The 25,963-nt window shown below is 40.2% G+C and overlaps 1 protein-coding gene across 11 annotated transcripts in view; it reads left to right on the forward strand.

Moving 5' to 3' along the window:
- NRIP1 (nuclear receptor interacting protein 1) overlaps positions 1–25,963 on the forward strand; it is a 137,462-nt gene that overhangs the window by 55,140 nt on the left and 56,359 nt on the right. For 4 of the 11 annotated variants that reach the window (XM_085074916.1, XM_085074975.1, XM_085074926.1 and 1 more), the window contains one exon: positions 15,064–15,148. The gene's annotated coding sequence lies outside the window, so the exon portion shown is untranslated. Of the gene's footprint in view, positions 1–8,126; positions 8,407–8,520; positions 8,677–9,164; positions 9,276–15,063; positions 15,149–25,963 lie in introns of those variants that run through there. The other 7 variants (XM_085074906.1, XM_085074966.1, XM_085074936.1 and 4 more) reach the window with 4 other exon arrangements.

Here is a 25,963-nt window from a genome sequence, read left to right on the forward strand (position 1 = left end):
AGCTCAGGGTTTTACTCTGATTTTAACTGAAGAAAATTGATGCTCGTAGGGGCTTTTATGCTCACCAGCTTGTCAATATGGTAACAGCATCATCTGAAATTGCTGGTTTGGTTGACAAGATCTGTGTCTTGTTGGCATAAAAATGAAACCCAGTGTCATGCCAATGACCAACGCTGCTCACAGGCAGCTTTGGATTGCTGAGTAAGAGGAGGGCCAGAGTGGAGCCCTACAGAGCACAGAAAAGAAATGCTCTAGGAGAAGGACACAAATTACCCTTGAAAATATAATGCAGGTAAATGTTGGATAAATATGATTTAAGCCAATTTAGAACTGTGCCAAACAGGAAGATAAAGTTCCTCAGGCATTCAAGAAGAACATTAAGATCTAGCAAAATGAGAGTAGCTGGGGTATGAGACTGTCTTTAGGAGAAGGTTACATCTCATTGCTGTCCTGCTGAAAATTTTAAGTAGTGGAAACCCAACCCAAAATACAGAATCTGATTCCATACTCACAGAAGTCAAAAGCAAATTCTTTGTTTTTCGGTGATGCTGGTTTCTGGGGATGTAAAATAACATAGAAATTCTTGGAGGGATTTTATGCTTTGTGTTGTATATCAACTTAAACAGAATTTATGCATGGTGTGGCACTCCTTCCTTTCTTCTGGATTCCAGCAACTGAATAATGCTTACTGCTACTGTTTTTTCATTTAAGCCCAGAAGGGACAATAAAAAGACAATTAATCCTAATAATGGGACAACAGGTTCTGCAAATCCTGATTTTTTTATCAATTTTTGAGAATTTGAGAAAAATTCAATAGATTACTTTTTATTTTCTGGTTTATAGATTTTCCTTCTACCAGATGCATTCTATCAGGATCAGAAAATGTCAGTGAAAATGTTCAGTGATATTTCAACTCTCAGAGAAAAGGTAGGAGAAAGAAAGAATGAAAACTCAGAAGAGAACAGCTGTGCAATAGGAGGAAAACTTGACTATTCTCTTTTGGAGTGTCTGGGCCATGCAATTTATGCCACAAATTAAAAAAAAAAAAAAAGGTGGGTTCTTTGGTAAGAGCTAGAAAGTGGGAAGTGGAAAAAAAGCTGATGAGTCATAGAAAACAGAATTACATGTCTTTATGTCATGATTTACACTGTGTTTTGCTCATAAATCTAAGTGCAGCTTATTACTGGAATTGCAGTACATCTCTGATACTGGGAAAGAGAATTTCAGTAGAGAATAGTGAGAATCATAACACAGTAAATTGTTTATATTTTTTTTAATAGCAAGGACATGAAGAAATCTCTTTACAATTGAAGTAATAACTCTGGAGAATACATGAAATTATTTGTTTCAAAAATCCAACAATTTATCTGATTTATGTAATTTATATCTTTCTTTAAGCATCCATATGAGTGACATCAATCAGACAGCCTGAGTGGAAAATTACAAATAACTGGTACATAAAGTGGCTTGGGAGAGGTGAAAAAATGTTTATGGATTTAATTATATTTTCTTGTCTCGACCAGCCCAATTTAACTGCCTATTAATTATTTGTTAAATAATTGTGATTAGTGATCACCTTTTCAAGAGTTTAAATCTGCTCCAGGCAAAGCACACAGATAATTTTTTGTTTTCAAACACATTTTTTCAAGCAACTGTTTTTGTATATTTCTGCTGGTAGACTATGGGCCAGGCCATTGAAATATTTAAGAGTTATTAGGGAAGTAGAACATAACATATTTTAGAAGATGCCTGTAAGGAACCATGTGAATCCTCCTTACCTTTTTAATAAGAAAGTTAACAATAGTGTTGTAGAACTGATGTATCAAGAATTTCAGTATTATTTACATTAGAGAAGGGATTTTAGGGGATGGAATAATTTTAAAACGAGTTTTTCAGAAAAACACAGACCCATTTGCATTTCATATAAGATAACACCATTCTTGTTAAATGAAATAACAAGACAAAAAGTAGGCACAGCAGGTTAGAAAAAATTTAGCAGGTTAGACTTAAAATGTTGTTTCCAAACCCAATAAATATGAAACAAAACTTTCAAATTATTAACAAAATGCAATTATTTCCTCTACTCAAGCTTTTATTTTAAAGCAGTAGTTTTGGCCACTGTAATGCAGCAAAATGGATGTTGTTCAAATTAAGAATGTAACCCAGATATTCTCCATGCTAAGTCATCAAAACCCAAAATGAATTTTCTTCTCCACAGAAAATACTTCCACCCTTTTTTTTCTTTAATCATATATCAGACAAGAAAAAAGAGATGCAATTATTCCAAAATTAGAATTACAGATATAGAAACAGGGCATAGTATCTGCTGTTTATATATGGCAGTATCCTCACGTTCCCACTCCTTTTAAAGCAAGGGCAGTCTTGGCTAGGCAGTTCTCTAAAATATATGCAAAAATTGGCTAGGGAAATTTCCCAGCTCTGTGAGGGGATGTAACTTATGTGAACAGAGCTGTTGCTTTCTGGTTTATGGTGACTTGAGTCACTCCTATGCCTCTGACAGTTTTATGTCAGATGTAAACTACTATATGATGATCAACAGCATCAAAGGTGGATTTGTTATATACCTAACATTTAGCAGAGCTAATGTCTTCTAATAAAACCTAGATTTTTTTATGCTAATAAAAATATGCAAAGATGTATAGTTGGATCAGTTATAAAAGCACAGCTAATATGATTCTGATAAACTCTTCATATAAAATACCATCAAGAAGAAACTTATTTCACCTTACATGGCATAGTGATTTGAGTTCATTAAGTTTTTTGATACACAATGCAAAGGGATTTTCTCATTAGGCATCTGTATGTAAACAGATGAGTTAATTAGAAATACTAATTAATTACTTGTGACTAAATTTGTAATGTTAGGTCGGTAAGCACCAATTTTTTTGAGAATATTTCATCCTCAGAACTGGGACCAAGTTTTCAAAACAGTCCCCTTTTAGGTACCTAGACAAGCCAGATTTCCTTCAGAATTTCTTAGTTGTACATAAGCTAATATGTAAGGAGAGAAATAGATTTAATAAAAATACATGAGATGCAGAGTTTAGCTTAACACAGCAGTTTCATGTACTTGAGTCAGAGCACTTAGTATCATTTGTACTAAAGAATATTATTGCAATTTTAATATGTAATTGAAGTGTTCATATATTTTAAAACATTTGCCCAGCACCTGTGTTATTTTGAAGGGCAAAGTCAGGACACTTTAGCTTCTCTTTTTTAGGTGCTTCCTAGTGTTCCTTTCCAGAACTTTATTCGTTTGCAGTGTGGTTCTGGCAGCCAGATCGCGTGTGTATAATTTGTACGTACTGTTCATTTCATTTTAGAACATACTGTTTCAACAACATGGCTTGTGTCATCATGAGAACCACGACAAAGGGTTGCCCAGAGCTCATGTTAGCCAGCTAGAAAAATGGGGCTGTGAAACAAAATTGTTACTGAGAGTAACTTCTGAAAGCAGCCTGTGAAAGAGTGCATCATTCTTCAGTCCCCTTTCAATCTGTTACTGCTGACATGGGGAACACCTTTGTCAGAGAAAAGAGGGAAACACATATTCTGAAAGGAAAATGAATGTTCTGGAGAGTTTCAGCTACATGCCTATAACCTTCTCAAACGTTATCTTCGCATGGCCATGGACCCACAAGTAGGAGAAGTGCTCATGTAGTGTAATACCTGCTCTACTGGTACTTTCTCATGCCAGTTTATGAGTAGTGACTCCAGCATGGTTATTTTCTGGACGTGCTTTCACACTACCAGGAACGTGACTCATCAGAACAATGTTCTCAGAAAATATATTTTTCATGTTTGTGCAAGTGGGATGAAATTGCAGAAAATTCACAAGTACAGGATGCTCTCTTCTGGATATAAACCCTGGTATTTAATTCTGGTAAAATAATTAATGCAAGGTAGTCTTATCAACTTAGCACCAGACCCTTTGGCTCTTGTATGAAAGGTGTTACAGGCACTGAAAGTAATGTTTATTTCCTGCCACTAAATGTAACAGCTGAAGTGTTAGTCCTTGTTCAGGGTCAAAAAAAATGCACACCCCTACCCCAAAAACACATATGGCAAAGTAAGGCTCACCCTAGCTTGTGCCTCAGAAGGGATACAGTGTGCTGGAGGCACGGCCAAAACTCACCAGATGCTGCAAGCATATGATTCCTCCATGAGAGTTTATATGGTACAGCTGTCTTTAAATGTTTCTGTAATTGAAAAGACTCCAGCATCTGGTCCTTTGCTTATTACTCTTAGAACAAATAGTTACGATCTGAAGCCTACTTTTAAATAATTCAGAAAAAAAAATGAGCTGCTAAGAGTACATTCCTCTCAGATGACCTGCTGGGATGTACTTGTAAAAATGGAAGTAAAGTCTGTAATTAAAAAAAAAAAAAAAAGAAGAAGAAAAAAAAAGAAAAAGGAAGTGGAAAACACCTCCAGTAGGGAATGATATATGTATGCATCCAAATACCCTTATAATTTAGAATGATGAAAAAGCAGTGGTGTGCTGTTGATACCTTTCAGCTACAGAATGTATTACTCTTCCCTTTACACGTTTTTGTGTAATTCAACTCCACCACCAACAGTTGCAGACTTGCTGCTGTCATGAGGAAAACAGGATATGCCCTGTGGTACCCCCTGCAGAAACCATTCCCTGGACCAGTTCTTCCTCTGATAACACTTCCCACTGATTTCAGTTACTCCCAAATAGTACCCCTGAAGAACAGCAGACTTTTGCACCTTACTGCTTCTGATTTATGGATGAACACTGTTACATGACAATCATTTATTCAGGCAAACCTTTGAAGTCCTTTATTGAACAAATAAGATTCAGAATAATTCCTTTTTTTTCTTTTCTTTTGCCGTTATTTTGTGTTCTTTTGGGAGTGTGTGTGTGTGTCTACCCAAATTCTGGAACAACTAGGTGATTTAATCCTCTGTGAAGGCACCTTTGAAATGGTGGGTAATCTGACATATTACGTGAATTGAACTAGGCTGAGTCAAGGACAGAATTTCATTATTTGTCTATGTAAGGCTGACAAACTATTTTAGGGGAAGATTTAGTCTGGAAATGCATTTCTGTAAAGCTAGCTAGCTCCTCGACCACATCCTAAGCCTCTCATATCATGATTGGATGCCATAAAGCAAGGCCTTAATTATTGTGATTGAAAAAGGTAGTTTCAGAGTGGTTAGCTTTTTGAGAGGCTGAGATAACCTTAAAGGAAAATCAAAATAAAAGCAACTGTAGCTATCCCAAGCTCTTCAAAGCACCTTATGTGATTTAAAAATAACCTAGCGTTAGCTTAAAAATGTTTGGGAATAATATAATAGCATTTGCATTTTCTTTTTTAATAGTAATATGTGTCTTTTTACCATATGGCACAGATCCATGTGTTTTACTTCAGTAAGTTAAAGTTTGTTACTGAAGATGTAGCTTTGCTCATCATTTTAAAATGCATTTCTATAATAATCAAAGTTATCAAAGAGAAGTTGTAGGTACATCAACTATTTATTTAACCATTTTTAAAATGTTCACGCAGATTAATTTTGCTCTTCAAGAATGTCAGAATCACAGTTATATTTTGGTTTTGATAAAAGTCCTACCAGATCAAAAATATACCTTTTGGTCTTGTAAAGGAAGGGGTGCTTTATAATATATCTTTATAAATATAAAAAAAGTGGTTTGCTGGTATTACCAAAGTATAACACCAATATGTCTGCACTAAGGGCTTGCAATTCTGGGAGTAAGTTCTAATGTCAACTCTACAAATATGTTTTTCCCTTCCAAGACTGATGCAAAGGTAGTTTAGGCTTTTCTGTCACAATTAGTCTTCCGTTTAATGGCATCTTACAGTGATGAATTCCCTTTGAAAAAAAGATTGAACAAATGTACTGTTTTGTGATGTCTATAACACAGTGAAGGTATAGACACCACCCAGAGATGGTAGATAGGCACAGCCATATCTTTCATGCTTGAGGAGTGACTGTGTGTGCAGGTTGGGTTGAAGAATGCTCAGGAAGGACCGACAAATACACATCAGTATTTTCATAATTCTTGAGAAATGGATTTCACTGTGTGCTGGAATTTTTCCTGTACTTGCATAGGGTATTTATTTTGTATATTGTTTGAATTCTCGTAGTTAAATAAACATGGACTAGTGGCACAACTCAGTGTGATACAACTATTAAGTGGTGGAAATAACCTACTAAATCTATATGTTGTATTATTTAATAGTCTCAGTTGATTGTATCTTTCTGAAACTTGTGTCCTCAAGCAACTATATGTTACCTGAAAACGATCCTTTTAACAAATACTCCACATGCACGTTTTTTCTGTTGCTTGTCCAAGATTCCTCATTTTGTAGGTCTCTCATCTACGTAACATGTTCCCTAAGGTTAAGAATGAAAGAGGTCTCTACTACAGACACTCTTGATTGAAATAGCAGATAAATTGCTGCAGTAATGAGAAAATTTCCTTTTCCCTAGATAACTCAGCTGCTTAGCATTGAAAAAAATTTAAGATGAAGATTCTTTGTGAAATAAAGAAATTAAGGATAATTTCTTTACGATCAGAATTTGCTAATGAGCCTACTATGGAAATGAAGAGCAAACTCATTGTTTTAATGGAATTATGATCAGGCTATATTATGAGACTTATGCTCTCAAAAAAAAAACCTTGTAGAAACACTGTGACATGCAGTGGCTTTAGAAAATGCTGCTGCATGTCTGGAAGAAAGTGGTTAAAAACACATGATGAAGTTAACCTAAATCTTTCATTGGCTTAAAAAAATAGGTCAAGTAATACATTACTAGCTCCACTCTAAGCCTGTACACAATCCGTACATTCCAACGGGAAAGAGGTTTTGCTTAACATTCCTACATCTACTTTCATTCATGGTATCTCTCAGTTAAAATATATAGCTTTTCATAAATGTGACTCCCTTTTGCTTTCTTTAGAGTGGAAGTTCCTGTGTTCCTTAACCACATTGGTCCCTTACTAAAAAAATGCTTGAATAGATCATTTATTTTACCTGAGTTTTAAAACTATAACGGTGGCATGTGTTAATGCAGTAATTACCATGCAGTTTATGTGTGACTTGCAAACAAATTTGTTTCTGTCTCCTCAGTCTTTGACTTGCAGAAGTGAAGTATCATGAAGAATTCTGTAAAGGGTTTGGCAGACAGCGTGCGACACGTCGAGACGTTTGTTAAACACGGGCACGCAGGAGGTGTGATGAAGGTCGCATGCACTTTGTAGCTTCGTTTATACAGCCAAGTTCAGCCTGTATCTCTGCGTACTCTCTTCTTTGGCGGCAGCAAAGTCTAAAGAACAATTTGACATTTAGTGCAATTTCTGACAGCAGAGGTTTGGGGGATGTCACCTACCAAAATGGAGGGCTGACTCCTCCTGGGAAGCACTGCCCGATCCTGCTTTTTTTCCTCCCAAACTGTATTTATTTGCCACGTGGGCAGAGAGCATGGCTTTGGCGAGCCGGTGTGCCCCCGATCCCGGGAGCGCCTCCCGTCTGCCCCCCTTGCCCCGCGGCACAGGGACCGCCGGGTGCCCGGCAAAGCCGTGAGGGATGCTCCCCGCTCCCGGCGGCCTGGGAAGCTGGGGCCGAGGATAGGGAGACGTGCCGGGAGCCGGCAGGAACGGGGCCAGGGCCGAGCGGGGGCAGAGCCAGCCCGGCAGCAGCCGCAGGTGCCGCTGCGCTCCCCGTGCCGCCGGCCGCTGCCGGGAGCATCCTGGCTTTTCCTTCAAAATAGCACCAGCAATGATAATAATAATAATGAAGTTTCTAATGCGTGTTTTTCGGAGGAAGGGCTGGAAACATAACCTCTAAACCCACAAGTAATGGTAACACTGGAAGCGCCCTCCCCCCCCTCCCCCCCCAAGGCACCCGAAGGGGGAAAGGAAAAAGGAAAAAAAAAAAAAGTGTTGGTTTTTTTTTTAAGCCACCGCCGTTTTCATTAAATACGGGTCCTCCGGTGCTGTCGCTCCTAAGTTTGTTTCCCGGGGGCTCTGCGCCTTCAGTCAGAATAATTAGAGAGGGCAGGAGGGGATGCGAATCGCGTACGTTCTGCGCGGCCGCCCTGCCCTGCCCTGCCCTGCGCTGCCCCGGGAGGGGCGGGGGGCGCATCCCCGAACGCCTGCATCCCGCTCTGCCTCCTGCTGCCTCCCCGCGCCCGGGGTTACCAAAGGGTTAAGAAACTTGGCTGGAGAGATGAATGGCGCGGCGCGGGGAGGGGCCGGGCTGCGCCGCGGCGGGCGAGGTGGAAGGCGGAGAGGGAGGATCGCGGCTGCGGGTTAGGCTTTGAAAGTCAGCCTCGCAGGCATTGCAGCAGAGCCCCGAGCCGCGGAGAGCAGCGCAGCGGAGCTCGGCTCGCCCCGTATGTGCGCGGGGATGCGCGGGGCGGGGGGGACGCGCGGGACGCGCGGGCTCGGGGGTGGCGGGAGGCGGCGCGTCCTGCCCTGGCCAGCCCCGTCCTGTCCTCCAGCCGCGGGGACCCCTCCGCCCGCCTCGGCTCCGGCAGCCGCCGCTCCCCGCAGCTCGGCGCCGGGACCGGCCGCGGCACCAGGGCGGCAGCGCGGCGGCTGCGGCCGGAGCGGCTCCGGGCGGCTCGGGCAGCCCGGCCGGGAGGAGCCGCGGCGGCTGCGGGGTGAGTGCGGCGCTGTTCCGCCGGGGAAATGGCCGAGCGGGGCGGGCCGGGGCCGCGCTGCCGGGCGGCGGCACCGGGGAACAATGCCGGGGTGAGCCCGGCGCGGCGGCGGCGCCCGACCCGCGGCGCCCCCGGTGCGGGCGGAAAGTTTGCTCGGCCGCGGTGGGTTTGGGGAGCCGCCGGAACGGAAAAGTTACTAGTCCGTCCCCCCGGGAGCCGCGAGTGTTTTGCCGGCCGCACGGCCGGGCCCCCCTTTCGCGGGGAGCCCGCGCTGCCCCCGGCGGTGTTGGGGAGCCCCGGGGCCGCAGGCTGGGCGCGCAGGGCTGCGGCGGCGCCCCGGCCTCGCTCCGGGGCTGCGGGCAAGGCCACGCCGCCCCCGCCGCCTGCCGGCCCTGGCGCTGCCCGCCCGCCGCCACCTGCGGGCCCGCAGCCAGCCCGGGCTGCCGCCGCTCGGCCCCGCTCGGCCGCGGCTCCCTGCGCCCCCCAAAGATGCCTTCTCATCGCCTCGGGCTCCTTAGGGACGTCGCTGTTTCCCTTCTAGACTAAAGGTTACTTTTCCAGACGTGCTTTTTTTTGCGTGTCCCCGAAGCCCTCTAAAGGTGAATTTTAAAATTTTTTCTTTCCTCCCTCCCCCCCACGCTTCCACCCTCCGTTTCTCCCTCCGGAACACGTTGTTTGAGGCTGTTCTTTTTAAGTGTCAGTGGGTGATTAAGTTGGAAGGTGGTGAAACCTAAGGAAGCATAGCCTGGGCGAAACGAGGGGCAGCGTTGTAGCGAGCAGACAGCCTTGTGTCTGTGCTGCACCTTCCTTCTACCTTGTGTGTCCTGCTGATTTCCTGGGCTTTGCATTTAAAGAAGGATTCATCTAAAATGCTGGACACGTGTTGAAGGTGTTGGAAAAAAACAGTGGGATTTCTGGCTTTGGGATTATGTTGTTGTTAAGAAGGCTGAAGTGGAAGTTGTCCTCTTTTGCCTCATCTCTCTGGAATCTGGAGACTATATTATTGCTTGTTTTATTTTGAGGGGACCTGCTGCAGTGTCAGACAGCTCACAGGCTGATTAGAATTTAACTGAGTCATGGCACTATAAATGTTCAGAGATACCGTAAAGCTTTATTTAACAAAGAGTGCGAATCCAATCTGCGAAGACCTATGGGGAGGAAGCAGTCACTTGTGGAAGGGGGGTGGTGTATTCCTGAGTGAGTAGGAAACATTTTCTTTAATACTCAAATGCGATTTACTGTTTCTAGGGCTGAACACATGAGAGTGTGACACATTAAGATGCCAGATGACAAAAGCTCTCTGAGCTGGGGATATCTTGTGGTTGAGATTTAATGGCATCTGAGTAATTGTTACTATATGGGCATCAGTAGCTAATATCTTGGAGAGCAAACTTCTCATCGAGAACGGTGTTCAGGCAAGTTTGGCATTTCTGCTGTCTGAGGCAGCTGTCTTCCCAAACTTGTGGCTGAGAAGTCTGACTTCTTGTTCTGTCAGTGGTCTCCTGAGATAGAGCTGACATGGACTCCAGAGCAAGACAGCAAGTTGGTCATGGGTGAAATGCGTTCGTGAGGCTGTTTGTGCTCTGTGAGTGGGATGGGAGAGGTAGCGAGTAGCGACGGCATGTTTTGGGCAGGGGTGAAATCTGACCTGCTGCGAGACTGGCCTGTGCTTCTGGGTTATCTAATGAGCGAGAGCTATCAATGCCTTTCAGATTTTTGTAGGCCATGCATGCACAGAATACAACATGCAGGCAAATGCCAAACCATGTTGGATTGAGGTTTTGGTTTTTTTTCCTGTTAGTCTTGGGGTAGAAAATTGAAGATGAAAATGTGCTCTTCTTCTCTGCTCCCCGTACTTGTTTTTTTTTTTTTCTAAAGTGAAATATGTGCTAACCAAAATTTATTATAGTCGTAAAAACGATGTTGATAAAGAAGTAAAAGTAAATAATGTTTTTATATTGTAAACTTCAATGGGTGATCTAATCACTGGATGTATCACCTGCAGTGTTTGATAGCTGTGTTTGGGGTAAATTTGTTCTGTAAAAGGCATCAAGGAAATTTTTTTAAAGTGATTCAGTAAAGGTTATAGAACTCCAACATGAATTAACTTTATGATGATTGTATTTGCATGCAGTTTTGCTTGTTGTGGGACTTGCTTAAAAGAATTGACAAAGTCTTGCTTGCTTTAAGTTTATTTTGTTTCTTCAGAGCTAACTTTATTTTTTCAGGCTTTGAACATTGGCAAAAGTTTCCATAATGTCATCTTTATTGTCATGAGCAGTGAGAGCACTGTTAATTTTACCAGTGACAGTGTGGGACATGACTATAATAAAAGCTAAACTCTGTTTTGTCTTGTGCCTAGCACATGTATAAACTCGCCCAAGGCAAAGCCAGGGAGTTGCATTTCCCCCAGTCAGCTGTCCTGCTCTGGGGCTTTGCTTGACACCTCCTTTTGCAGGGCTATCAGGGAAGACATGAAGACCATAAAATTTTTGTTCATTTTAGAATAGCTCTTCAGACCTCGCCTGTACTTCAAACCCCAAAAGTATTGCGGTTGTGTTTCTTTTTCCTGTATGTGAATGTGCAGGGAGTGGAGGGGATCCAGAGAGAGTGTGGGGTTCCTAGCTGGGTGCCTGGTTTGGGGATACACGTCCCTTTTCCAGGGAGGCTTTGGTGGCCTCCCTCCCATGTGTGGGGCCTGCAGGCAGGGCAAGGCTCATCTCCCATGTGCTGAGTGATGGGTTGGGTGGTGAGCAGGAGGAAGGATTAATGGGATAGCTATCCTATGGATTAAAAGAAGGATAAATACCCTTTTGGGACAAGAAGTACGAATCATTACTGCTGAGGAGGGCAGGCAATGACAGGCAAGCAGAAAGGTACATAGGTAGGGAATGAAGGAGGAGAAGGTGTGAAAGAATATGCATAAATGTACAAAAAAGATAAAAACCGTAAATTTGACAGTCTGTCTAAACAGTCTTGAACTAAAGACAAAAAGGTTAATGGTAACAGCATTTGTGGTTTGCTCTTTCTTCCTGCTAACAGGCCAAAACGATAAGAACAGTGACTGAGCTCTGCTGCCCTGCCTGCAGCAAAGAGGGGGAGAGCTGTGGGAAAGTATTGAACAGGGCTGTGGCATTGCTGTTTGATATTTGGGTGTTAGGATTTCACTATTTGCATTGGAAAACACTGAATTAGAAAGCAGCATACAAGGGTTGGCAGACAGTACTTTGGGTGAACATCTGGGATCACGTGAAAATTTTCCCGTTTCTCAGTGGGAAGATATTCCTTGGGAAAAGTGGGCAGAGGGATTCTTTTGGTAGAGATGAATGCCTGCTCTTTAGGGTTTCTGGATTATTTATTTCAAATACTTGGAAATGCTAGCGGACCTCTCTGGCACTTGAAAGAATTAATTTGGTAATTTATTTGGCTGTCTGTTGCAGGTCACTTGGCTTGATGGTTGAAGAAGGAGAATAGGAGCTAAAACTCACGTAAATAAATATTCATGTGTAGAAAGGGGAAGAAGCAGTTGCTAGACATCGTAGCTTGGGACAAACCCCTCCTGGCATAGTCTTCTCATACTTAAATTGTTATTGGAGCTCATTGCTCTTGTTTAATTGCCTGTCTTCAGTGAAATTTTGTTTTCATACCACTTATTCCTAAATACCACTGCCTTCAGCAGAGGAAAACCAGTTTTGTTTATAGACAAAATCAGATTAAAAGCAGAAGCTACAGATCGTGTGTTTTAGTCATTGATTTCTAAAAGGTTGAGTTTAATGTAGAAAAGAAACTTGGTGTTGGGAAGGACTTCTAAGGGGATGATCTTCCTCCTCTCAAGAAAGGAAGTTGAGAGGGAGTCTTTGTGAAGAGATCAGGCACTAGATATAAAGCATGTTCCAGTCTTGGATGAAACTATTTTATGAAAACAAGTAAGGGAGCATTTAATTTGCCCCAAAAAGTGGTCAATGAAGTTCTGTGTTGAAATGTGTCCAAGCAGTAAATCTTGTTCACAGATGAACAATATATTTGTTCTCTTTGGTCCTAAGTTGTTCTTGTTGCTCTGATGCTGATTTTTTTCGTAGCAAACTTTAAGATTCATGGCTACTTGCATCCTGTCTCTGTGTGCCCCATCCCCCTGTGAAGAGAGGGAATGTGAACTGAAAAGGCATTTTCAGTGATGTAGAAAGCATGGCTTGCCTCAGATGTAGAAAGAAATGATGGTTCTTTCTCCAGGAGATGGCCTTGGTGGTGGTGTTCGTGTCATCACCTATCTTGCATTTGGCAGTCCATAACAAATCAATATTCCAATAACTATATGATGTGTAAAGGAAGTGATCCAGATGTAAAGTGTTTGGGAATAAAATACTATTCTCTAAAACCTTTTTTTTTTTTTTCCCTCAATTTTTAAAACAGTAATATGGAGTTTTTCCCAGAACCAAGAAATTCTGTTGTTGTCTTTTCACTGAACTCTCATAAACCTTTTACAGTCACTTGGAACAATACAAAAAAGACTGTTTAATGCTGACCTGAAGGAAATCCCATGTATGCTTTGAACTTTGATGGCAATACTGTGTGGAGTGGGTCTTTGTGCTTTGTTTTGTGTTTTTCCCTACTAGATAGAAATCTGTCTTCTCTTGGAAGTAGGAATGATTAAATTCACCTGCTTGTCAGTGGTGAAAAATGTTTTGTTTACATCTGTAGTATAGAACAGTAATACTGGAATTAACTGTTTTTCTCAAATTCAGGTGACTTTAAAAGATGAACATGGTTCTTTAATAGAGCTGCTTTCTTCTGCTCTGTGGGACCCCTTGTCCTGTTTTTCATTGGCCACAAAAATTCCACATCCAGCTTATTTACCCCTTCAATAAAATGGAGTTGAGAAGGCTTTGAACTATGTTTATTACCACCTTTCCCACTGTACCTGAAGTTTCTGATTATTTTTACTGTGATGGTAGATTTCTTTCTTCTCCTAATTGAATACAAGTGTTGATGATTACTACCCTTCTGTAGTGCAGCTTATTTTTTTGTTCTGTCATGTATATGGAAGCAGAATTTAAAATAGTGTCTGCATGTAGTATTTCAGGGTGTTTACTTATTTTTCAGTTTAATTGGCTCTGTTGTTGGGCATCTTCTGTTGTGTCTTGGTGCTGGCAGTAGTCCAGCCTGCTGCTGTTATTTCATGTACCTGAAAGCTTTGAACAGGTGTTTTTTTGGGTGATGACCTATCGATCAACACCTGTATCTTTTTCCCCAGTTAGCAAGAACATTGCAGTGGTCAGAGTTAGATGGTTGCTCTAAGCTGGCTTGAGCTCAAGTGGTTTTGTGGAGGGAGAAGTGCTTAGATGTGCCCCCAGCACACACACTTCCCACTCTTCCCCCTTTATCCTACTCACCTGTGGGCTCCTTGGTGCTAGAGGAATTCTGTGTTTAAAAAGCTTTTGTATGCTTTTTTTGTGAGAACATAAGCTAAAGGTGTTTAAATAAGGAGAGGAACTCTCCCATTGCCAAGCAGGAGGAGGGAGGGGAAAGTTCAGCTAAGTGGTGGAGAAAGTCTATTTTATTTCATTTTTAAAAATGTATTTTATTGTATTTAAGTTTGACTTTATGCATAATAAGCTTGCTGCTTGATTGGTAACTTGATGACCTTTAATAGTGAGGCCTGTCACAACAACAAGGCTGAAATGATAGAAATAAGAATGATCTGGGCTAGGTGTAAGCAAATTTCACTCAAGAATAATAGGCAAGTGTTGAGAAGAACTTTTAACTTTGTGATTGTGTTGGATAACATTTTCTAACTAAAATAAAATAGTATTATATACTATTTAGTTCTTAAGACTCTCAAAATCAAATATTACTATTTCTACTGGTTAATTTTTTCTAACTAATTTTGTTGCATTTAGCATTACACTCACCTGTTATACTATACTCTTGTCTTTTCCTTATGTATATATAAATAATAGAGGCTCTTTAAAAACTGATTTTGATGTTCATGGGTGCAAGTTTGAAGTGTTAAGCAGTAACCACTACATAGGAAGGAGGGCTTTCATGTCACAGCTGTTTTTTGAATGAAAGGAAGGAAAAGAGGATTCTGGCTTTGAGTTGAATGTGGATTTTGTTCTTGCAGAAATAATGTCCCCTTAGTCAGTACAAGTCTAGACAACATGAGTTGTTTCTACTAGTTTTACTCATGGTTCTGTCTGGAAGATTTTGGTTTCTGGAGTGTGGAACTACATTTTTCTTCCGAAATAAACATGTTATTTGCAGTTTTTACTAGCCAAAATAAAGCATTGCTTTCTGTTACGCCAACAGTAAGAAAGTAGATAGAGGTATATTAGGTAGGAAAAAATGGTTTGCAGACTTTCATAGGGTGATCTCTGCTGTTATTTTCAGATCGAGCATGCAATTTTTGAGGAAGAGAATTAATGCATCCTTGGACTCCTGAAGGAAGAGCTTTCCTAATGGAACCACATTCAAGGTAAATAATTTGTTTGGATTGTTTGCCTTGTCTCTTTGGTTTGGGGTTTGTTCTTTGTCTTGCCAAAGCTGTCAGACAACTGTGTGCCATGTATAAGCCTTTTAGGATTGTAATATGTTTTGAAGTGATAAATGTTCAAGTTAATCCCTCTCTTTAACTGTAAGAGTTGGATTTTTTTTTTTGTATGTGTGCTGATTAAAGAGAAATAAGTATTTTTGTAATGATTGAACTTTTTGTATGTAATTTGCTGTAAGTTCTGAAGATTTAGCCTACTTGTTTGGGAATGTAGCTAAATAGTGAAGAACTTGATTTACATGTAATTTCAGATCGAAAGAGAAGATTAAATAACACTTACTGTGTTACCATCTCTGTTATTTTTTAAATAAAACAGATCCAAATTGAGCTTGTGTGGCAAGGGACCATCACAGTAAAATCATTATTAGATACTACGTTACAATGGCTTGTGGACATTTAGCATCACTGTCATTTTGTTTGGATCTGCTCCCTTGGTTCCCATTTCCTAAATCCTATTTGTCTTTGATACCAGGGAATAATTCCCCAAGTGTTGTCCAGTGATTGCTTGTGTATATGCGCTTTGGTTTGTGAGTCATTTTATTCACTTGAGTAGCCCCACTGTCCTCGGTGGGCCTACATGTGTGCCTAAGAACTTGAGAATGCTGATCAGCATAAAGAATACAATTTGGGCATGTAATGGTTGACAAGCAGTTGTTGTTTTGTTTCTGGTCTCTCTTAGGACTCATTTGCATTGCCTCCAGTGGCAACTTTTGTGAGCATTAGTAGGGAAGGTCTAGAAGCTGGAGGCAGTCATACCAAATCCCAGCCTGCAGAACTTCTCATATCCATTGTAATGACACAGATTGCAGATGCAAGGATATATTTCCCTTTTTTTTTTTAATAAATCCATGTGTTGCTTGACTTTACTTGAATACAGCGTTGGTCTATGTAGTGCAGTTTGAGCATCTCTAACACAGTAGAATATAGCCAAGTGAAATAATTAGACAATATATACACTTTTTAAATTGAAGGGACTTGGATTTGATCAGAATCAGTGGTTTGGAAATAAATGCAAATTGAGATGAGAGATCCATTTTTTTCCCCCCAATGTTTTCTATTTGACTTTACAAAAAAAGAAGTCTAGCATTGCTGTAGTGCATCTCAGTTGTCTGAGGAATTGTATTTACAGAAAAGTTAAAGGTATTACTTGCTGGTCTCAGAATCAGTAAGATAGGCACTTTGGAATTAAAACATAATTAATTAATTAGCAATTTAAAGCTCGAATTGTTGTGATCGGCAGCAGATGGTCTCTTATACAGCTTTAATAGAACTTAGTAGATGGTGGCTTTTGTGGCAACAAGCTTTTTGAAATCTTTCACATCTTCAAAAACAGTTAAAGTAATTCAAAGCTTTGTTTCAAGATTGTTGCCTCTCTAAAAGTTATATTTAGTCAGGGTTGCAGAAGCATAATCTGTAAACAAGGATGTTGCACCATATATTCAACTTGTCATTAAGGTGGTTAAGCTAAAGATTTGAGAACATGTTTGTCAGTGTATACATGGCTGGTAATCCCAACACGGTTTACATTCTGTTTTCTGTTTCTAACCAATATTATAAAGCAATTACAGGCTTTATCATGGTGGTTTTTTGGAGTGGGGAATAGGTTTGTTTACTAGTTATGAGCACTAATTGTGGAGTACCTCTGTTGGTGTACCAAGCTTGCATTGCATGCATAAATAGCTTTACTGTGGAGTGAGATAGTGTCTTGATCAGAGCTTTATTACTGTCACTGGAATTACAATTCTTGTTTAAGTCAGAGTTCTGGACCCTTAGGGTGGCCTTTCTCCAGAAGAGTACTGCTTTAGAAACAGAGCTGCTGGTCTTGTTGATGCTGTGTAACCTCCATGAATTAATAGATGGTGGAGCAGAAGCCAGCCATGCTTTAGTTGAGCTTACATAAAAGGAAGAGTGTCTAGCAGCGAGCTGGAATGTATAAATTATGTCCTTGTTTAAGTCTATGCAAGTCTGAGAAACTTCAAAGGATGCAGCTCACCTGGAGATGCAGTGAGAATTACAGGGTAATAGCAAATGTAACTATCTTGTCAAAAGAACAAGATGGTGACTCAGTGTGAGGAGGGTTGGCAGAGGCAGCCTTTAATTGAGGAGAAATTGGTCACTGTAAACCAATTATGTCTTATTTTTAATGATGGGTTTTAGAGAACAGCAAAGGAGTGCAGTATGATCTTGACTGATAGTGTGTGCTTTTCTTGTTGGATAAAAACCCAAAAGCCTTGAGGATACAAAGTTGCAAACAGAAGTTTCACTTCTTTTTTTCCCTCACACTCCTCTCTCCTCTGAAGAGGAAAATGTAGGCTATGCCAGTGGAAGACACTCCACTTTTCTTTTTGTTGTGAAACTGCTTAGTTTTTGGATATATTTTGTCTTTGGGGACTAACACAGTGCTTCAGAATTTGGTAAAGGGGTTGATAACTTGCAGGGTAGAGAAGCATCCCTCACTCTTTCTGTAGCTTGGCATTTAATATTTTACAGCAAACTTTTAAGTTTAACATATTTGAACTTGTACTAGATAGGGTTAATAGGCTAGAACAAAAGGTCAAAGCATAAGGCATTAGGCTTAATTAAGGGAGAGCAAGAGTGGCGGGAGTATGTGACAGTTAAATGGGTTTCCCACAGACTAATGTCTGTTACAGTGCAACCATGCCTCAACTTAAGTGGGTTATTTTGTGCAAAGGGCAGCCGTGATTAGCAGTTTGACATGCCAGACGTTTCTGGCCAATCCCATCTGTTTTAGAGGTTAAAAAGCATACCTTTATGAGCTGATAGATTGATTTGTGTGCCCGTCTGGTAAAGATTAGAAGTCCAAGGCCGATGCTGTAAATGCCAGTTATAGAATATTGTACTTTCTTAGGCGCTCTTTGTTTAAACTGTGGTGCAATGGGGCCAGCTGCTCTGAAAGTGACCGTGCAGCGTGGCAGGGCTGCCACGGCAAGTGTTGGGAACCAGAAAGGTCTGGGAGGAGCATCTCCTCCTTCCTCAGATTTGTTTTGAATGTGAGCCTGCAGGCTTTGGGCGTTTTGCAGTGCTTTGCTTGGAAGGGGAATCTGGCTTAGCACGTTCCCACGTAAGGCTCACGCCTCTTCCTTGCAGCACTTGCTGCTCGTGTGCTTGTCCAGAGGTTACCTGTCTCAGCACGAGCACTTCTCCAGTTCCAAGCACAGTTGGCTACAGGGTGATTTTGGTACTTGAAAGGTTTCAGTATTTGTCTGAACTCTTTATGCTGTCTGTATCCTTCCTGCTTTGCTGTTGAACTGGGACGATACATGCGTATTCTGTTGTTTTTCCTTTGTAGCTCTTACTTTCAGAGTAGTTTTTCTGATTGTGTCATGAGGTTGCCTTAGAAGCCTAAAATAAAATAGGTAGCACAATAAGTCTTGACTGTGTTTCTCGTCATCTTTATGACTTTGTAAAGTCAAAGTTACATTACTATTAATATAAGACTATTAATAAATCGTTGATGCAATAAAACTGTTTTTGATAATGTTCAAGGTTCATACACAGTTGAAGGTGATTATCCTATTTTAAAATCAAGTAGAGGTCAGACTGTATTGTGAGATAACTGACTGTGGCCCAAATGATATGTGATAGCTTCAAGTCAAATGACAGTCTTCCTCACTTTAAATACAAACATGGTTTAGAAATAAATTGTTAAAATGCATTGTGGGGTAAAGTACTGATTAACTTCCGGTTCATTTTGTGAAAAACAGGGAGATAAAGCTCTCATTTTTAAGACACTGTTTAAGTTTCCCCTATTGTCTCTTTTCCATTCAGGCAGTGACACTTGTAGCTAAAAATAACTGAGACATATTAGAGACAAATTAGCATTTGGCACCTTGCATTTAGCATTCCCACAGTAACTTTTAGAATTAGTCACCTGTCTAAAGTTTCTGGATTTTCTCCTTGCAACTGTGATTATCTTTCCCTTTTCCATTCAAAAGAAAATGCAAGTGGATGATAGCAATGATTCACTATTTATACTATAAAGACTCCATGTACCTGAGCTATACCTTTTCTGTGGCAGCTGTGACCTGTTCCTAAAGAGATTTCCTAAGTTGCCAGTAACTTGTCTTCACTTTATGTAGCTTTGTAAGAGTCACCCTAGTTTTTCTTTTTTTCTCATGAAAGTCTCTTCCTTCTACTTCTGTTTGAAATGCCTAGAAATATTTTCAGTGTCCTTTAGGATGTGCAAGGCAACATCATTATCTTGCAGTTTATTTAGTAACATGGAGCTGAAATGGGCATATGCAGCATCATGTTCTCTATGGAATAATATCTATTTAAATGATTTGGATCTAATACATATTTACATGAAAAAACGTCTTGCCCTTCTCTGTGGGGAGAGAAGGTGAACAAGCATAAATTTTATAATACTCATTGCTTCTCTTGCACTAAATCATACTTAAATTGCAGAAGGTTGTTGGCTTGAGAGTTGTATAAAAAGTGCTTGCCTAGTAAAGTAGGGTGTAGGGAGATTTACCTAATTTAATACTAAGAAAATGTTGTCAGCTGCAGTGTATTGATATGGGACTGCCTAAATCCAAAAGCTGTACTTAAGATTTTTGTATATGTATATTTGTAATAATTTCATGGTTATAATACACAAAATGTAATCCTGAAATGGTCCATTGGTGCAGCATGCATGTGTGCTCTATTTTGGCTAATTTGATTGCTATTGATCATACCTGAGCCATTATCTAATATCTTAGGAGTGGATGGACTGTGTGTCTACTTTTCTGCTGTTTCAGGACAGAACATACTTTATTAAGTTGCCTGCAACAGACATTGTTAAAAGTTTTTTATAATTGCTGTTTGACCGTTATTAGCGTTTTCCACTCTAAGTTTGGTGCAGATGAAATAATAAAGGTTTTCAAGTAGCATTTTAAAAGTTGTAAACTAGTCAGTTTAGCATTCCCAAGTATAAAAGCACTATACCAAATATTCACTAGTTGTCAGTGGTATGAATGTATTTTTAAAAAGTATCTTTTGTGTGGCGACTTTCATTTAGAATATTATAAAATATTTTCATAAGGTATTCATACAACTTGGTCGACCATTAGGCTTTAAAAACAACTCTGAAGTGTCTGTTGCTTTCAACTTTGAATAGTCTTAAAAAAAAAAAAGATGGAGTTGCTCTTCGGTGTTTCAGAGGATTTGCTTTCTTAATGTAATTGATGAAAAGCAAGTTCTTGGTTGGTATCCCTGACCCTTTGCAAACTGAGCTAGAAAGGATGCTGCACCATCCTTGCGAACTGGCCGACTATGGATTTCTCCTTATTTTAGATTTCCATACTCTTTGACCTTGTAGCTGTTGACTTTGGTCTGGAACAATTTCAAAGTCATGTAAATGAATGTAATTAAGGTATTGCTTATCATCTCAGAGAGTTCACAATGATGCTTATTGGCTAGAAAGGTTTGTTTACTTAATATGGAAGGTTAATAGAAGGTTAAATTTTACTGTGTAAAATGGCTTCATAATGTTTTTATTTAGCAGCTGAAGAAAATAGTGTTTGAAAAGGCAAATAATAGTTTTATTTGACCTCCATGTATTTCCTGTAGCTTGCATTATTGGGAAAATTTATCTTCATTGCATGGTCTTATTACAGTTTTCCGTTCTCCTCGTTCTACAAAGGGAACCTCTCAGAACTATTTGGAGGCCTTTGTGTACAAAAGGAGCTACATTAAGGAAGGAAGTGCACAAATGTTTGACAATAATTGCTATAAGTAGTCCATCCACTTCCACTCTGTCTTTTGTTCCCCCTCCTTGTTTTTGCCAGAATGAGATTCACGCTTTGTTCTTTGGTGCTTCTTTTGTCTTTATTCCCACTGCTGCTGAAATACAGTGAAAGAGCAGTGTGAAACAGCAGGGAAGAACATCAAGATACTGGTTTCTGCCTTCGTTTCTCAGGCAAGAGAAAGAGCAGGGCCTAGGTCTCTATTTTCTTGTAAGTAGCCTTCAACTTTGTTTGACTGTAGTTGTTTTGCTTATCATTTATGGAAAAAATTGCGTGCCTGAGTGGGTTGGTTTTTTGTTTTTTTTTTTTTTTCTTTATCCACTCAGGAGTTTTTGTAGTTGACGAAGACATGAGTACATGGCAAGTGTCATATTAAACAGAACAAAAAGACCCCCAAAAATCTTTCCCACACCTTTTTTATCTCATGGTGTTTTTTTAGGAATGCAGCTCCCAGGTAGAGAAGCAGACATCCCTGCTGGTGTGGGGGATCCAAGCAAGGATGTTCTGCCAGTCCTGTACTGGACTGAGTTTGGTGGGGAAGGACAAGGCCATGTGAAATGTGGCCACAAGTTTCTGCACAGCTTTCTGGAACCATTTGGGCAACAAGGGCTGCTGGCTGTGTTAACTTTATATTGCAGAGTACTTGGTTTTGTAATTTCTCTCATCTAACAAGAGTAGAATGTGAGCTCCTCACTGTTGAGGTAGCTAACTTTCTTCTCGTTACTTGAATTTTATTTACTAAAGTAATTATGCAACAATGAGAATATCCTTCAAACACTCATTAATTTAATGTGTAGTCTTATTTGGCTGTTTCTAGATTGTGGAGATACCCTATAACTCAAACCCGGGAGCAACCCTGCCCTCCCATTTTTGTCAGAGCTGAAAGTTTCAGGTTCTGTTCTCTGCTTCCTAAGTGTGAAGATAGGACAATAGCTTAGTTTTTCTTGAATTTATAAAAGCAACCATAAATGGAAGTGATCCAAAAGTGCTTTCAGAAGATGGATAGCAAAATCCCTTTGGGTGAGATGTGAAAAAGCCAAAATATAATGATGCAAAAGGAATGGTGGTTTGGGAAGGTGGAACACCACGGCTAAGTGTGAAATCCTTCTGCTTCAAAATCAGGTGCGTTGTTGAATTCTGTAAGTCCAAAATTTCACCTGAATTCCAAGATCATGTGTTAAAGTCCTAGAACTCTCTGAATAATGGATCTCTAGTGGTGTCTGGCTATGGGGTGGAAAGGCAAAACCAGCAGAAAAATCCCATTAATCTGTTACTTTGTCTTCTGTTTATGGAAAATAAGGGAATCTGTGCAATTTTGCCGTTCACTTTTGCTTAGCTAGCATACTAAAAGCAGCTCTGCTCCAGTCTGGTTAACAGTGGCCACATAAGAGTGCAAAATTTCATGAAGACAAAATTTCCGCTTGCCTCTGGAGGTCCAAGGGATTTTTCAAGAATCAGTCCTGGTCCTCTAACTTACTGGTGTTTAAGTCTCTGCTACCTCAAATTTTACCCTGCTACAAAATAAATGCAAGAGGACCATTTAATAAACTGTGCTGATAGTATTTTGTAACCTCTTTGCACTCCCTCGAATAGATTTAACTGTTGAGATGAAAAGATAACAAGGTCGTGCAGAATCACATTTGCTGTTTACTGAACTCTGCTTCTTCTTTTGATTACAATATCAAACATGAAAGTTTGATCGTGTCTCTTGGATATAGCGCCTGAACAGCTGTCTTGAGTGCTTGCTCACAAACTTTTTTTTTTTTAAGCTAATTTGTCATAAGCCCAAGGCTGTCTCAGCATGCATATGACCCAACTGGTTTTTGATCTGAAATGCATAAAAGGTCACTTTGCTGAACTTTATCTTCTGGACCTCAACTGCTACCATTAGTGATACTCTACTGTGAATTTCCTAAGTAGAGGAATGGGTCTGTTCAGTGTGCCCTTCAGGCTTTCCAGAGAATTTCACTTTTGCCTTACCCTCCTCTGGTTTTGTTTTCAGAGTATTCTAACATATGATAGAGGAAGCGAGCAGTATTTGGGCACTGTTTTTGGGGTAATGCTGAGTATTTTGGGTTGCATTGCTGTATGGTTCCTCTAGGTCTGATGTCTTGGCCAGGCAAATGTCAGCTGTATTCTCTCTGCAAAACTGAACTTGAGCCTTAAAGCAGGTCTTAAAATATCCTCTTTGTGCTGATGATCACACTACTTCTGTGTCTCCTACCTTATGACTGTGTTGTTATTTTTGAGAAAAATTGCGCATGCTTCACAAGATACCAAGAGCACAAAAACAATCAAATTTCCTCTCTTCTGGCCTTCTGGGGATATCACAGGCCATTGCTGCTCTGCTTCTTAAGTAGATTTAGAGCCTCCGATATCAGTTACTCTTTGGGATAATGGATTGTATGAATTTAACATATTAGCATGCTCGCCTCCTTTTCCTGTCCTCCGTAAAGGTCACTGTACAGGAGGGAAAGTTGAGTCATGGGCTATAAACACATGGAGGTCTGCTATCTGATCTAATTTTTGTTAGCTTATTGCTTGGTGCTGTGGCAGGTGGACTTTGTCAGGTTTATCCGTGGCGGAGCTGCTGACCCTGGTGACCTGCTCCGTTCCTCTACAGAAGGTCCCTTCCCTGCAGGGGAATGGCACAAGTCAGGGTGTGTTGTCTCCTCACTTGCTTCTCTTGCTTGCTGAGCAAAGAGAGTTGCTTGGAGATGCAGCTGTCCTATGAGTGTGGTTGTTTTTTTTTTTGTTTTTTTTTTTTACATCTAAAAACTTGCCCGTGTCCTGTGGAGATCATCTTCAGGATTCAGAGAATTCTGGCAAGATGTCCTGGATTGTAAAAATAGCAGTGGTTGTTTGAATAATTCAGGAAAGTAACTTAAGATACTGCAATATTTCTGAATATTGCATATATCACGTAGCTAGGAGAAAGACTATGTGAAAGGTAACAACAGGTATATTAGAGCTGGTGATACTGGGAGCAGCAAATACTTCTATGACTGAGAGGGAAGTAATGGATGGGAACAATTTTTACAGTTCCTGATCACCTTCCATCTATCTGGGATGAAGCACCTACAGTGGTCGGCTTTTTAGGTGTTGTCAGTTTTGGGGTTGTGTTTTATTGGTTGGTTTTCAATCCCAGTTTAGATTCTGTAGTTAAGATATCTATCAAATGACCTCATATGTTCTTGTTTGGAAGAATTAGGGCAAAAGGCCTCTTTATGGCATAATTGAACTTGTAGTGATGAGATTTGCTTGTAGGAATCTTAGGGGGAAAAAGTTTATTGATAGAAGTTTGGGAAGGGTATAAATTGTGTTTATTTTGCATGCTTTTAGATCTTCTGATAAGTGATAGCCTTATTCTTTCTGGGTAAAATAGGTCTCGCTTGGATGGATCAAATGTGAAATTTCTAAGTACCATCTCTGTAAAAATTGTTTTGGGCTTCTTATGATTTCAAGAGTGCAAATAATGCAATGCTCTTCAGTTGTAATACATAAAAATGAGATGGAGAAACAAACACATGCTTACCTTTCAGACTGCATAAACAGCCTTGCTAATTAAGATAAGGGCAAATATTTGTACTACGTTCCTTTTTCATTTAGTCGTTAGACTATATTAAAAATACGTAAACATAATTCGTAAACTTACTTTCCTGAGTTCTGACTCCCTGTACATGTGCTGGTGTGTTTCAGCACTGTGCTCCTGGATTTGTTATTTACAAGTGAGTCTCTTAAGATACGTAGAAATAACTGGTAATTACTAAAATGATATCACAGAAGAAAAGAAAAAGGTGTAATATCTGTAATATCTGTGTGATTTTCATTAGCACTCCTTGGTTACCTTGTGTTTGCTGTTTAGTCTTTGCAGATTGCTCATGTGTAATGTGGAGAACACATTTTTGTCTGGAAATGCCTAAGTGGTTTGTCTGGGGAATTCAGTGACCATGGTATGGCTGGGAGACTTGTCTCCCTCTGGAATTGACCAGCACTGGATATTTTGATAGGCTGTGGTCTGTGGGCACAGCTTCCTCTCAGTTTACAAGTGCTGTTTACCACTCCTTGGGACTACACACATAAATAACAGACGTATGAACTGATGTCAGATTAAATTTTAGTCCACAAAAATTGGTCATTGATTATCATATGTAAAGTAGCTGGTTAAATCCCTCCTCCCCCACCCCTTCTTTTTAATCTCAATTACATTGTTTTTCCAGCTGTTTCTAAGTGGAATGGGAAGAACTGGCTTACTCTAAAGCAATTTACTGCTGCTTAAATAGTTCACACTGGCATCAGTGGTTGTCTGAAATCTTTGTTTCCTTTCAAAAGATTTGTGATGTATACAAGCTTTCAGGTACAAGACCCTTCTAAATAAAAGTGTATAAGCAGACTTTGGTTAAAATTGTCACATATGTGAGCTAACATAGCTAAAGCTGTAGAATTATATCTGGTAAAGAGAACTGCCAGGTTTAGTTATGTGTTTTTCCTGTAAAGTCTGTGATGGATTTATTCTCTTAGGGAGATACATTTGAAGTCTGGGCTGGCTACTTTATGGATAAAGTCAGGTACGCTTATTTATACTATTTTCTTTGAAAGGTGGGGATCAGCTGGTTTTTTTTCCTTCTTTTAAGCCTTGCAGCATTTAATGAGATGGCTTTCTGTCATCATATACTGTGACAGAAGGGATGTATAATAGCATGCCTGCTGTAGGAACTTATGGCTCTTGTCCTGTAAGTGCTGTGCCCTGTTGTTCTCTATAAGGTCTCTATCCCTGTGTTGTTTTTTTCCTGCTTGTAGTGGGAAAGGGTGGGATGCAAACCTGTGGCAGGCTGACTTCCATGTCCTTGCAGCCTCCAGTAGTAGAACAGACTCAACAGGGAGATCTGGGCAGAGAGAGGGTGAAAAGTGTTCAGACTGAAGTTTAAAAATTAATCTAGGAAGGACAACCTAAAAATAGATTACAGCAAGTGAACATATAGCTGTGAGA

Source organism: Lichenostomus cassidix, chromosome 1, assembly GCF_008360975.1.
Source record: "Lichenostomus cassidix isolate B80296 chromosome 1, HeHo_3.0, whole genome shotgun sequence".
Classification (NCBI taxonomy): Eukaryota; Metazoa; Chordata; class Aves; order Passeriformes; family Meliphagidae; genus Lichenostomus; species Lichenostomus cassidix.